The 15,760-nt window shown below is 37.8% G+C and overlaps 1 pseudogene; it reads right to left on the bottom strand.

Annotated features, from left to right (window-relative positions):
* Positions 1 to 14,341: 14,341 nt before the first annotated feature.
* Positions 14,342 to 14,453, bottom strand: LOC129505733 (U6atac minor spliceosomal RNA; annotated as a pseudogene).
* Between the last annotated feature and the right edge of the window lie 1,307 nt (positions 14,454 to 15,760).

Below are 15,760 nucleotides of genomic sequence, written 5' to 3'. Positions count from 1 at the left end.
TGAGGCTATTGTCCATGCTCTTAAGACAGGGGGTTGTTGCTGGCTGTCTTGTGTGGTTGGTTGGACCAGCTCGCTGGGTTCTTCATTCATGAAGGACTGCTGGGTGGACTCCCTGACTTGGCATGGCTACTGGCTATGTTCTACAATCAGGTGGGACTGTTAGGTGGGCTCTGCAAACACCTTTAGTCAGGAAAGCTCGTAGGCTGTGTTCCCTGGAAAGGTGATGACACTGGTTGGACTTCATGATTGTGCAGTTTGGTGGATTGTGGTCTACAATTGTTCCTGCTTGAGAGGGATCTCAGATTATGCTCACTGACTATATAGTGCCATTGGCTGGAATCTGTTCAGACAGGACCAGAGACAGTGCTCCACAACTGGTTGAGGCTTAAAGCTGTGCTCTGCAATCAGACAGTGCTAGAGCTGTGCTCTGCAGTCAAGTAGTGTCACTATCTGTACTCACCACCTTTGGTTTGTGTTCAGCAATTGGGCAAGGCCCTTAGACTGGGTTCTGCCTCAGGGCAGGGCTATAGGCTTGGCTCTGCAGCTAGGTGGTACTGCAGGCTGTGCTCCAGGCTTGCCTAAAGTCACTGTTCAGGTTCCCTGTTTATGCCAGACCAGAAGCTATTCTTAACAGTAGGGCGGGGCCGCTGGCTTGGCTCTCTGCCCAAGTAGGCTGTAGAATGGGCTCTGAAGCTGTCCAGGCTTCCTGGTTGTGTGCAACTGAAGCTTATACTCAAGAGTTGGGTAGGGCTGCAAATTTTATTCCTGCTTAGCCAGGGTCATAGGACAGGTTACATGGGTGTTATGATTTGTTGGCTGAGAATCCAAATTAGGTGGAAGTGCCAGCTGTGCTCCCTGGCCAGATTGGGCAATAAACTCAGTGCTGCTGGTGGGAAGATCCAGTGGCCATGATCTTTGCTTGAGCTCCACTGCAAGCATGAATGCCATCCATCAAGATATGAACACTGGTTGCTGTAAGCCTCATTCCTCTTCTCTGTCTCTATCTGATCCCAAGTAGTCAAACCTCATAGATTCTCCCAATGAGAACTACATACCCTAAATGTACCCTCTTCAACATTCTCTCCATGAGTAGAGACCTGAGGAGCCATCCTCGGAAGTGTCCTGTAATGTTGAGGGATCTAAATGTCCATCTTGGGCTCCCATTGTCCTACAGGAGGAAAATTAAGCCCAAGAGGGCCCTCTTGGTGCAGTGCTATACTAACCTAGGGAAGGGGCAAGGCAGTCAGAATGTAGCTGCTCTTCTTCCCCTTCTAATGCAGTCCTTCTTGGTCTCCAGGGTCCAGATTCTGGGATTTTCACAGTGGTGTCTTAATTATAGATAGTTGGTAGTTGGTTTATAGATAGTTTGATGTTGTCCAATTTTTCTAATTTACTTCTTTTTTTGCTTGCACTTATATCATATCTAAGCAACCAGTGCCCAATCCAAGATAGTTACCTATATATTTCTATAAGAGCCTAGTAGTTTTAGCTCCTACATTTATGCCTTTGATACATTTTGGATTAATTCTGCATATAATGCAGTGTACTGTTTCAAGTTCCTTCTTTGGCATATTGTTCCCAGTTGTCTCAGCACAGATTTTTTAAACGACCTTTCTTTTTCCATTGAATTGTCTTGACACCCTTATCAAAATCAATTGACCAAAATCAAAATCAATCAATGTGAAAGTATATTTCTAAACTTACAGTTCTATTTCATTGAGTGGTATATCACTCTTTATGCCAGTACCACACGATCCTGATCACTGTTGCTTGGTAGTGTGTATTGAAATAAAAAGTCAGTCCTTCGAATTTTTTTTTTCTTTTTAAGATTGTTTTGGCCTTTCTAGGCTACTTTTGTTTTCATATGAGTTTTAGGATCTTGTTGTGAATTCACTCAAATAATTCAGCTAAGGATTTTTATAGGAATTGTATTCAGTCATAGTTGTTGTTTTTTTTAATCATGATCCTACATAGCATATTTAAACTTAACATACTTAACATACTTTATTTTAGAATCCAGTTACCTATAGAGTAGTTATATAACTCTAGCTAGTTGTGTTACAAGCTTACTAAATTGTAACCCCTGTGGCAGCAGAAGCTATCTTTTATTCTTTAATTTCTTGAAATTTCTCAAATATCTTTGCAAAAGCATATATTTTAAAATATTTAACCTGCATAAATATTTTTAAAGTCTACTTGATATATTTTAGTCTTCTTAAAAGTGGACCTGTATAGATCAATAGCTGAATTGATCAGTTACTGTCAAACAAGAGCATGGCTGTTTTGATTTTGCAACAGGCATGCCTGTAGACTTGGGAAATGTCATTATTTATTATCTATCTCTAGGCTTCTAAATTTCACTTTGAGTACAAGCCTTGTTCAAAACTGCTCTTTTATTTCAGTTATTTCACTGCTTTTTACTTTCTAGCCAAATCGTCTAAAAAAAAAATGGGCAACACACATATCACTTTATTTTAGAAGTCTAGAGAAATTTCAGTAAATGAATATAAGAATATTTTTAAATGGTTTTAAAATAGAAAAATGCAGGTGGTTGGGCGTTGGTTATGATTCATGAACTATTCATAAACAGCAGGAAAATAATAGTTACTCTATATATGCCATTCCTTTGGCTAAGAAAGAAAATGCAGTCTGTGTAGTAATTCTCTGGCCAAAAATAAATGGGTATCACTTTTAGTTTTTAATTGCCACATCTGTTTTTTTTCCATTTAGTCATGGCATTATACACAATGGGACATGACTTAAGGACCAGCAGATATAATATGAATTATTTTCAGCTCACAGAAATGTTGCCAAGAGACTCCCATACATGGAGTAAATGTCCATAGAGTTTTTCAGACTGTAACCAGCTCTAGTTCATCCATACCACTGTTAACACTGAATTACTTGACATGTCTCTAATTAAAACTACCGTGGTGGTATTTCTAGTCAAAAGCAACCACACTGTGATCTGTGTGAACACACTTTTGCCAAGTTGCTGATTATCAGATGGCAATGCAGACCCAGCTGGTGTAGAGTCCTTAATATCTGATCCTCTGACACTAAAAATGCCACACATTTCTTTTGGAATCAACATATGCCCGATTAGCTATCTGTCACACTAATTATGCAATTTCAGGATTTTTTTAAACTTTGTATATCTCAAACCACCCATAAAAATCATTTTTTTGTTAGTCAAACAATTCTTGTCGATGTGCCTAATTTCATAGCTTCCAAAATTCATTTACCCACAAATTTCACTCTGTTCTTTTACACAGATAGGTCTTTAGCTATTTTCAAGTCTAGGATTACTTATAAAAAAAATAGATAAGCCCAAATTCATAGCTAAATAAAAAATCTAACTCAAGTTGTAACCAGTATACATTAATTAAGTTAGTTATTGCATTATTTCTTGACTTCTTGATGGAGGATATTATTTTCATTACAGTGTTCACCACTTATTGCTATTCATTAGTATAGTCTAAGCTCACTAATTATGTCAATATCCTCCTCAGTAAGCGCTCGCCTTGTGAATATACTCCAGTTCTCTTTCCTTTCGTATATTTATTCATTCTCCAGTGAGACAGATTAATCAATTTCATTCACTTTACTTACATGATACCAATAGTACCCATGTGCAATTAAATCCTGGTGATTCTGTGACCCATTTTGGCTCCTCCCTATTGCTATGTGGCCTTAGGCAGCTAGGAATCTCACTGAGCACCCATTCCCTCTTCATCAAATTGAAGATAACATGAACTTACCTCATAAGGTTTTGAGATTTAAATGAAATTATGTAAATAAAAGCATTTCATATGTACAATTGATATTTTCTTTCCTTTATCAACTGCCTTTACTTCTCAAATTCTACTTGAAAGTAGCCCAGTATTCCTCAGGAGCTCACCCTATTTTAAGTTCAAATGCGTAGGTGTTTGAACCACTGCAATGACAGTTTTGACCCACTGACTGTCCTTAAGAAGCATTACACGATTGTATTATATTTGCAAAAACATTCTAGGTCTGGGTTTGATCTTTGTATTCAAAGTCAAAATTTGGTCTTATCTGCTTAGACTAGATCAAACTTGGGGTTGTTGATTCACTGTAACAAAGATTACAGTGGACTAATGGATAATGCTGATTTCATTTACATTGAGAAAAATAATTGTCAAGGGGGGATAGACATTCATTTCTCTGTCCATCATATTCTATCTCTGTAAGAAACTGCATGGGAAGTCAAATTATAATCACAAGACCTCTTAGAGATCCTGGAATCAGAGTCGAGGCTGCTGGTGTTTTGATTGCAGTGTCTAATGGCTCCAGGTTTGACAGGTGGATGTGCTCATTTCCACAGGCACACCTGCCTCCTAAACAGGACCAGTTTGTTCCTGCCCCAAGCAGCGACATGGCTGCCATGTAGCACAATTTTAGTAAGTACCATTTGCATGACAGTTTATATAAATAATGCCCTCTAGATTTGTGCAACAGTGGCCATGAGAGAAACTCTTTTCCCTACATGGGATTTTAATGTGCACTGCATTTTTCCTTGACACTTTTTTTTTTAATGCTCCCACTGATGGTTAACTCCCTTTATGATAGATCCTTCCTAGTTCATATTTTTCATTGCATTGCCTTTGTTTATTAACTTTATCATGTTGCTGTCATAAGAAAAACAACCTTTTAAAATGCTTTAAAATTATTTTTATAGCAAACATTTTATTTAAGGGGACATTTAAAATTTTTTGATAAGGTGTGGAATGAGCCTCCAAAAGAAATAGTGTTGAAGCTTATAAAGGTCTTAAAACATTCTTGCACTCAATCTAAACCTCTATTAGCCAAATCCACTTAAGCTGCTCACCAGGAGAAAGAAAAAATGGGGAATGCATTTAAGTCTTAAGGGGAAGGTTAGTTGCTTGATATTATTCTATTATTTTCCCTTCTTTTACTCCTGATTCTGCAGTCAACTAAAAATGGGAAGCCCTGTATATGCTTCCCTGCCACCTTATAGTCTGGTGATGTATGTGAATGGCTTTGGAAATCTCTGCAGTAAGTAAACCTGTTTACCTTCTTTTTAAATATAGGTTTTCCGGGCAGCCTGGGTGGCTCTGCGGTTTAGCGCCACCTTCAGCCCAGGGTGTGATCCTGGAGACCCGGGATCGCATGGAGCCTGCTTCTCCCTCTGCCTGTGTCTCTGCCTCTCTCTCTGTGTGTCTCTCATGAATAAATAAATAAAATCTTAAAAAAAAAAAAAAAAAAAACAGTGGCCAAACCCACTATCCCAGGTTCTGTGCAGCTTCTGAGCCTTGTAGCTCTGCAGGCTCTGCTTGGTCTCAGCTGAGATGATACTCTATGAAGCCTCTGAAATGCTGGATGCTAAAAGCTCAAGTTGCATTTCTTATTACTTCACAACAAAAATCAATCCACTGGGAATTAACCACCCTGGTAGTGGGCATCTCCTATTGATTTTCTCTCTACTGTGGAGCCCCTGTGGTTGGCACTCAATAACCAAGAACTGATGAATTTCTTCTTTCCCAGGTTTCTCTCTCTCTCCATAGACGTGCTCATGTGTACATACACATACACACACTCTCTCTCTCCCATACACTATAAAAGGATGACAGATTTTTAAATAATTGGATTGGAAGGTATTACGACAAGAAAACCTTAGAAAATTTCTGCTACACACATTCACAGGTTTTTCTGTCATGAGAGTCTTATCTCCTTAGGAATTTTATGTCACTTTAAATAAAAATATCCCCAGAATATTTTATGACAGGGTTTTTCTACATGAATGCATCCACTCAAATGTTTCATTAATTTGTTTACCAAGACATGTTTTATAACTTTTAGGTTTCCAGTTTAACAATCTCAAGAATCTCATGGAATCAATTTGTTTAATTAACCAGCCCAGATATTTATTTGTTCTAAAAACACAACACATCTTCTACATCTTGTAACACAGGCTAGGAAAAATTTTTTTTTCTTTTCAGTCCCTCCCTTTCCAGAACAAGGAGGATCAAGGAGAAAGCAAAAAGCTATCATATCAGGGATGAACTGCTGCAGAACACACAGATTCAAAAATGGAGGATCTCTTAGAGAAGGAAATACAGCTTAAATGGCTCTCAGAGTTGCACCTCTGTGTAACAATTGCACTCTTAATATCATGTAGAGGTCAAAGCCTTCCAGCATTTATTTCCCTTTAATCAGTATAAGAGCCCCTTGCAGTGTAGTACAGAGGTAATTAAAGCCACTTTCCCCCCTATGTGTAACAGAGCCCTATATCTGTTAAGGTAATTTGTAAAGTGATATTGTAACATGGTCTTTAAGAAGACCTCATAAAAGATGAAAATACAATCTTTGACAATTACAAATGATGAAACTCTCTAACTCAGGGTTCCAAATACAGACCCAAGCATCAACACATCCCAAGAATTGTCCCAACATCCCAGAAACATCCTTTGCAAATTGAGATGATTGATGCTAGATTCCTTAATTTTTCAGACCTGAAGCTTGGAAGCCATGTTTCCTGGATGTGCTTGTAATATCCCGTACTGAGCTTTATCACTGACCTCACTACAGTGCTTTATGTGTGCTATATGTTTGTCTCCCTGAAGAGACTGTGAGTTCCTTGAGAACACACACTATATAATAAGCACATTTCTACCTTGATGCCAAGCAAAATGTCCAGTATTCCAAAAACATTTTCTCAATTAATCAAATAGAAGTTTTACCACCTTCACCATCACCACCACTACTAAAGCAAAAGAGGTGGTACTGCCTTTCTCTTTTCTTTTACCTTCCAGGACATTTCCTGATTGTTCATTCAAATCAGATTTAAGGTCATGGAGCTTGGGAAGACTTTCATAGAATGAATATTTATTGAGACTCTACCCAGCAGCCGTGCTTTACATGTGTTATCCCACTTAATCCTTCCACATAACCTTATTTAAACAATGCAAGGCTCATTTTATAGGTGATGAAACAGGTTCAGAGAAGCTTAAACAGGTAACACTATAAGAGCTGGGGTTTGAGTCAATCTGTTTAATTCTAAAGTCTGGGCTTTCCTTAATACTCAACTGTATCCTTTTGAAGTAATTCCTCTCATTTTATAAACAAAAGAATTGAGGATTAGAAATACTTATGGGCTGACTAAAGCCAGATGACTGATTAATGTTGTTCATTACTAGAATTCTGATTTCCAAATGAACAATCCAATGGGATTTCTACTGGAAACAACATAAGAATAATAACTCTACATGCTCTGTCTCACATCCTATCATGGTGCCTTATAGTCGTGTCTGAAGATTTGAGTTCTAATACTGAGATATGGTGTGGGTTTTTTGTTTGTTTGTTTGTTTGTTAGGTTTTTTTGTGTGTGGAAGAAGAGGTGGAAGGAAGAGGTGGAAGAAGAGGAAGAAGAGGTAATGGTGGCAGTGATGATGTTATTGGTGTTGAGCAGAGGAGGGGTTGGGAGGTAGTTAATCTTTGCTCCTCTCAACATAGCCCATTCTTTCCCAGGATTTAAGATTTTCTCTGATCTTCACCTTAGTTAAATGAGTTCCACAGGACTTTGATATTGATAGTCATTTCCCATATGTACTGTTTGAGATGTTTGTCTGTGAGTATGTACATATCTTCTATTGGTGTACAGATAAGGAAAAGGGAGAAAGAGAGTGAGATTATATAAGGAAGAAAAAGATCAGATGCATGGGAACCACTAGTCTTCCACAATGAAAAAGTAAGTCAGGACTTAAATTCAGCTAATGCCAATCATGTACGCTTTCATGCTTTGTAGTGTTTTATTAAACAAAATCACTGGATGAAGAAAAGTTTAAAAAAAAAAAAAGAAAAGTTTAGCTAAATCTATTATTTTAAATGCTAATGATTTTGATTTTCAGTGTTCAAAGGGGTCCCTCTAATCAGCCGAGAAAATTTGTTCTGTCCCTGTAAATAGTAGGTAGAATGCTTATTGCAATTCCTCTTACTATATAAAGATAAGCTGGAATTATTCTTTTAAAATAGAGAAGTCTATCATTTCTTGCTGGCCCTAGTTTTCTAACTATAGAATGAAGGAACACAGTTAAATGATATCTGTGGCTCATTTTTGCTTTAAATTTGTATAGCTCTAAATACAACATTTTTTAAATGTGAAGCGTATAGGAACATAGAGGTTAAGATTGTAGCTTTGGAATCAATATAGCTGAGGGAGTTTGAGAAGTTACAGGCATATTTCTTTTTATTGTACTTCCCTTTATTGAGCTTTTCAGATACTGCATTTTTCACAAATTGAAGGTTTGTAGCAACACAGCATCTAACAAGCCTATTGGTGTCATTTTTTCAACAGCATTTGCTCACTTCACGTCTCTGTATCCATTTCAGTAATTCTGGCAATATTTTGAACATTTGCATTATTATTGTTATGTTTGTTATGGTGATCTGTGATCAGTGCTTATGACTCACCGAAAGTTCAGATAATAGCTAGCATTTTTTAGTAGTGCAGTATTTTAAAATTAAGATATGTGCATTTTTTAAGATACAATGCTTTGGCACACTCAATAGACTACAGTATAGTGGAAATACAACTTTTATATGCATTGGAAAGCCAAAAAATTCATTTGACTTGCTTTATTACAGTATTTGCTTTATTGAGGTGCTCTGGAGCCAAACCCACAATGTCTCTGAGGTGTGCCTGTATAGCTCAGTGTAGAGGTATAATAATCATAACACCATTTAGGCAATTGCTCAAACTGGGAAATTTATCCTAAATATATACCCTAAAGGTACCCTCTTCAACATTCAACCCATTTCCAAATCCTAGAAATTCTATATTCAACTCACATCTTGAATTCATTATTTGTTTGCTAGGGCTGCCATAGCAAAGTACCACTGACCAAGTGACTTAAACAAGAGAAGTTAATTTTCTCACAATTCTGGAGGCCAAAAGTCCAAGACCAAGGTGTCAGCACGGTTAGTTTCATTCTGTCTCTCTCTTTGGCTTGCAGATGGCCACCATCTTTCTTTGTCTTCACACTTTGTTTCTTTTTTGCCTCTGAGTCTGAGGCTGCTCTTCCTATAAGGATATCCGTCACATTGGATTAGGGCTCACCCATATCACCTCACCTTAACTCACTTACCTCTTTAAAGGCCCTATCTCCAAAAACAGTCACACCCTGAAATACTAGCAATTAGGATTTCAACATGTGGATTTGGGTGGGACACAGTTTATGCTATATCATTTCCATCCATCCTCACTGATGCCATCTCAGACTGAAGTGCTATCAGTTATACCTGTACTGTTATAATTCATTTCTAGCACATCATCTTATAGCCACACATTTATTCTTCACAAAGTAGCCAGAGGGATATTCTTTAAAAATCTGTATCAGATCATATGAACTCTCATGACTAGGTTTCCATCAGCACAGAAGTTTAAGTCTTTAAAAAGATCTAAATAAAATAGCAATTTCTATGCCAAAAAAGAAACCCTTAAAATGCTTATTAGAAATGCTTCAGTATTTATCTAAAATAATTTAAAAAGCAAAAAGTATCTTGTATGAAGAATCGGGGGTTTAGAGAAATGAAGGCACTCACTCTTAGTGCCAATGAACATTTATAAAAAACACTTCAGTGTGAAAACAGTTCAAAATCTCATTCTGAAAAACTGTAGGACATTATGCACCATAACTTCATTCATCTCATTTTTTTTCCTTGTCTATTCTCCTTCTGCTGTTAATGCTAAGTGAGTGGCGTCCAAATATCCCCGACTGGCCTTCGCATCTTTCCAGAGTCTCGACATGCTTCAATGGAGATGCACTAAGTCTAACAAGACAAACTTATCATCCTCTTTGCCTCCGAGATTTGCTTCCTCCTACCACTTTCCTTTTTTCAGTGATACTACCTGGAATCAGTTTTTGATTGATTCTTGCCCAGTTGTTCATGACATCTAAGTGCCCAATACTCCAGCCTTTATATTTATTTATTCCTCCTCTAACAGCACCATCTTTCTGCTCCTTCTGACCCTAGTTATCCCTCCTCAGGTTTAATGCATGGTTAAATCAATCCACATCCATCCCATCTCTTCCTGTCACAGTTTTTCACATCAAAACCTGTGCAACAACTGTATTTAGCACATTTATTTTAGTCTATGCGTCCTCTCATGAAATGAAATAGTAGAATGTATAAATAAGTAATGTAGAAAACAAAAGACAGGCTGCTTTAATGGGCAGTATCTCCAGAGTGATTTCCCAGTTGGGATATTCCTTAAGAAAGAGGCCAAGTCTTAAAACTGATTAGTGTCCTTGTCTTTAGTTTGGTGGTTTTGTTTTTATCTCCCACAGTAGCTAGGCAGTGCTTTGGTCATAGTAGCTGTACTGAGGAGAAAGATATTAATCTATTAGTATCCACAGCCTCCTGCTACTCTGCACTCAGTAGGAAGGATCCTGTGTTGGTGGCTACTGGGTTTAAGTTAGGTACATTAAAGTAAATAGTGAAAGAGAATAATGTGAATAATGTGGATGCCAGGCTTCACCTGGCAAGGAGTCCACAACTACTCACCTAGATCAGAGATAAGAATTGATATGGAAAGAGGAAACTAGGAAGAGTTGGGGAAGATAAAGGATATTTTTGGATGGAGGGTGAGATAATTTTTAGAAACTTGAAGTAGAAAGGAAAGAATCTTAATCTTTTGATAAAATGCCTATGAGATATTGGAGATAAGGGGTGAGAGGGAGAAGTCCTAGAAGTTTATTTGTATGCTATGAATGCAACCACTATGATGTTTTTAAGGGAAAGCAATAAAAATATAAAATCACTTTCAATTATTTTTCGGTGTTTCATTGATATTTCTTTGCCTATGACACCAGGACAGGCTTGGGCATCAGATGGTTCTCGTGTCATTTTGAGTTACAATGATGATAATGTTCTAAACCCATTGTCGTGGCAATTTTTTTTCAAATATTTTATTTTATTCATTCATGAGAGAGAGAGAGTCAGAGACACAGGCAGAGGGAGAAGCAGACTCCATGCAGGGAGCCTGATGCGGAACTTGATTCCAGGACCCTGAGCAAAAGGCAGATAGATGCTCAACCCCTGAGCCACCCAGGCATCCCATAAATTTTCTAATTTTTTAAAAGATTTATTTATTTACTTTAGAGAGACAGAGAGAGAGAGTACATGCAAATGAGAGGGAGGGGGAGAGAGAAGCAGACTCCCTGCTGAGTGCGAGGCCTGATGTGGGGCTCAATCTCAGGGCCTGAGCTGAAATCAGGAGTTGGATGCTTCACCTACTGAACCACCTAGGCACTCCAAATTTTCTGATTTGATAGAGGACTCAGTGGACAGTGCACTGGATGCACTGTATGGACACATCTTCCAGTTCCTGGTGGACCGCTGAACACCACAGACCTGGCTTCTAACGACAGTGTCAAGAATCTAGTCTGACTCAGACCCACTCCTCTATCAGCATTTTTGGTGTCACCCAGTGATCAAAAAGAAGGTGGTTGTGGAACCTGTTGGGCTGACTGGTTTCCAGCCAGAGACACTCAGGAAGTTTTTAGGTTGTATTTGCACAGTGCTGTGTGAGCCAAGGACCATTCTGAGGTCTGAAGCCCCCTTGCACACCCCTATTCCCCCACAAAGATCCTGCATCCAGAGCAAGGTTGGGCCTAACTGGAGCCTCAGTGCTCCTCTGGCCTGCTAGTCTGGCTGCCAATAAAGAGCCCTTCCAGTGGGAAAACAAAAATAAAAACAACCCAAAAACCAAAAACCAAAACTACTAAGAGACTTAGAAGAGAATCCCTATTGACTATCTCCTGTTGCTTAGTACTCTTCTGAAAGGAAGCTGCTCCTTTTGCAAATTCTGCTGAGTCCCACCACAGCTTTGCCACTTGCACACTGTGTGGCTGTGGGCAAGTCACTGATGGGGTTGACCTCTGCAGATATTTGTAAAGATATAATGTGATATCACAGGATGTGACAGAAATTTGGAAGCTAGCAAGAGCAATCTTTTCTTTCATTTCTTTTTCTAATCAGTCTACCCGACCCGCCCATTCACCTCAGTCTTTCATTTTAGTCAAAGAGCAAGCTAAAAGAAAATATCAGCTTTTCCTTTTCCTTCATGTTCTTCTAGTTAAACCAGTTAAATTTTGGCTCATTTGAGATGGTCCAAATTTCATGCATACAGAAAATATGTCAAAAATATTAACTCCGTATTATCAAAGACATCAATTCAACACTGTAAGACAAAACAACAGCAGTATAATGTAACTAGCTAACAGTGGCTTCAAATTCCGAGTAACGTTGAATAACGAGGAAGCTTCAGCTTTGGCATTTTAAAGCTGCCTTTACTGCAAGTGTTTTTCTATGACTGTGATTAAAAAATTGTATATATCATTGTTTAGTTGTTGTTTCTTTTTTTTACAGCATGATGAGTCATAATGAATTTCTCTTTGGTTTCATTTTCTGGAAGAATGCAGAGTGGAACATCTTTGATAAAAGGCAAATTACCTAGTAAAATTTGATCACTTGATCCAAGATCATCTCATGATTGATAAACATAAATAAGCAGATATTATAAGTTATTGAAGGATGTTAAATTAAAAGCTGAGAGCAACCATTTTTTACATTTCATGATTCCATAAGTTTTAAAGTCTTTAGTGATCAACCATTGTGTGCAAACTCAATGACCAAGTGAATTAAGCGGTGGAAAGAGAAGTGACACAAACCTATTATTTCACTGATGGTTAGAATAAAAATGGGTAGGATAAGAAGAAAAAAAAAAAGTAAAGATAATGCGAACCATCTGAGAAAGCGTGCAATAATTGTTAAAGGACTCTTAAAAGGAGAGATCAGATTCCGAAATTGGGGGTAAGGCAGTGACCAAGAACAGCTGGATGCGGACTGGATGTTTGAATTGGGACGAGAAGAAAGTACAGTTTCAACAGAGAGGTTGATAAAAACTTTTTCAAGAAGATTAGCATGAGGCCAGAAGGGCAGAAAATCATATTTAGGTTAACAGGAAATCTCCATTGATTCTGTTTAAGCCAAAGTGGGTGAGAAAATTGTTAGAAGTAATGTATGAAGGCCCTGAAAGCCTGTTAGGGATATCCAGACTCTGCTTTTGAGAGAAAAATATGCCGAGTGTAATTAAAAAGCATTGAAAGGGAGATAGGTGTAGAAAACTAACAATTGTTTAGATGAAGGTAATAAGAATCTGAAATAAAAAGGTGAACACTAGGGGTACCTGGTGGCTCAGCCGGTTCTGCTCAGGTCATGGTCTCAGGGTCCTGGGATACAGCGCCTTGTCAGGTTCTGCTCTCAGTGGGGAGACTGCTTAGGATTCTCTCTCTTCCTCTGCCCCTCCCTCCACTCAGCTCTCTAAATAACAAAGGTGAGCACTGGATGATAAGGAGGTAACAAAGGAGAGAAATAGCGAAGTGACAAAATTTACAGGACTCTGAAATATAGTACACAAACTAAAAAGCATACGTATCTTATGTTACTCTCAAGTGTATATAAACTATCATAATTTTCACAAACCAGCACCCTTATCAAGGAAGAGAATACCCCCAGAAGATTCCACTATCTCCACCTCTACCCATCCTACTGCTTCTTATACAGCGTGGATTTTTTTCAATTGCTTTCATATTTTGCATAAGTACAAATTATCCACGATATCCCTTTGTGTCTGGCTTATTTAACTCAACACCATGATTGTGATATTTATCCACATTTTTGAATATTGGCCCTTCTCGTTGCAGTGTAGTGTTCTATCGCATGGATGTACCGTAGTTATTCACCCATTCAACTCTTGGTGGACATTTGGGTATTTTTCAGTTTGGAATAATAACATATAATTCTGCTATGGACTTTTGTGTATACACCTTTTGGTGAACACACATAAAATTTCCATTGGATATGTATCTATGAATGGAATTTCTGGGTCATGTGTAATATGTAGCGGTAGTAGATAATACCAGTTTTCTGAAGTAGTTGCAGCAATTAATGCTCACTTAGCAGTGTATGAATTCCAGCTGTTCCATACCCTTACCAATACTTGGCATTTTCTATCTTTATGTTATAGTCATTCTGATGAGTATACAGTAGCTTGTTCTCATGGGTTCCATTTGTATTTTCTTAACATAATTAGTAGAGTTATGTTTTTCTTTTTTTTGCCATTTGGATGTCCTCTTTTTAAAGTGATGAATTTCTTACACATTCTGGATAGAATTCCTTTGTCAGATATATGTACGACAAATAAGTTCTCCCACTCTGGATTGCTTTTTGACTCTGTTAATTTCATCTTTTGATGAAGAAAGGTTATTTTTAATACAGTTTGATATACGTTAGTGGAATATCATGATTAGATGCCACAAAGTACACAGCAATATCTCAACCATAAATGTATTGTATTGGTCACTAGGACCTTCTCATCCTTTTCTGACCTCTCTTTCATACAATACCCATTTAACAAGATTTTGCCAGTAAGGGAGAATACATAAATGATTACTCCAAGTTACCTACTCTGGGTGATCTTGAAGGTACTGTTAACAGAATTAGATAAGTCTGTAAGAGATGCCTTTTTTGTCATTTTTATTTTTTTAAAGATTTATTTATTTATTTGAGAGAGAGAGAGAGAGAGAGTTTGTGTATGCAAGCAAATGGGGGGTGGAGAAGTAAAAGAGTCTTTGCAGTGGGATCTCAGGACCCTAAGATAATGACCTGAGCCAAAACCAAGAGTCAGACACTTAACCAATTGTGCTACCCAGGCTCCCCAAGAAATGCCTTTTTAGGGATAAAGACAGTTTTGATTTGGGACAAAATGAGTTTGAGGTATTTATAAGACATTGAAGTAGAAATTTCCAGGAGGCCCCAGACTTTAAGAGCATAACAAGTTGAAACTGGAATTGGTTGAAATTACTGAGAGGAGACTATAGATACAAGAACACAAATGGGAGCTGAATCTAAATACGCCTCCAGGTAGTGGTTAGAGGGGGATATGTCTTCAGTCACCTGTTAGACATTTTTTTAAGCTATAAGTCTCATTGTCACCTCACACCCAAAGCAGTTAAAATAGAGCTCATATTCTCCTTCTGGTTCCCAGCACCTTCTTCCCCTTCATTGGAGTTCACATTTCTGAGAAGTTTAGCTCTGGTTCTTCTAGTTACTCAGACACCAAGCTTTCGAGTCAACGGTGACTCCTCATTCTTTTTCACCCCTTTTTTTAGTCATTAAGGCTTATTATTTCTTTCATTCATTCCTTATTTTTATTTTCATGGACTTTTCCTTAAGCTATTTTAATGATCTCTCAAATAAACTCTCAAATGTTGGCCTCTTACCCACTTTTCTTTGTTTGCAAAGCATTTTTTTAGTGTTTAATCATTAAGCCAAGTACTATGCCAAATGCATTATATAAAAATATTTTTTTAATTTTCATATACTCCTATGAGAAATCTGGGAACATAAAGTGTTTAAGTACCTTGCTGATGGCCATACCAAGCCAGGGATCCAACCCAGATACATGGGAACCTGAAGTCATCTGTTAACTTGTATCATTTTCTTCCTCCACAAAACTACCACATTAATAATCTTAAAACCTTTTTCATATTTTACCTCTTCAACATCCTTCTTCACCCATGAGATAAAGTGGTAAAAAGGTTTTGGCAGTATACAAAGCCCTCTGTAAATATGACTTCCACCCATTTCTCCAAACTTTCATTAATCATCTGTTCTGGTAAAGTTGATGTGATCCCACACCCTGCCCCACTGC

The sequence above is a fragment of the Nyctereutes procyonoides genome, unplaced genomic scaffold, assembly GCF_905146905.1.
Source record: "Nyctereutes procyonoides isolate TBG_1078 unplaced genomic scaffold, NYPRO_anot_genome, whole genome shotgun sequence".
Lineage (NCBI taxonomy): Eukaryota > Metazoa > Chordata > Mammalia > Carnivora > Canidae > Nyctereutes > Nyctereutes procyonoides.
This window is presented reverse-complemented; position numbering and strand designations above follow the sequence as displayed.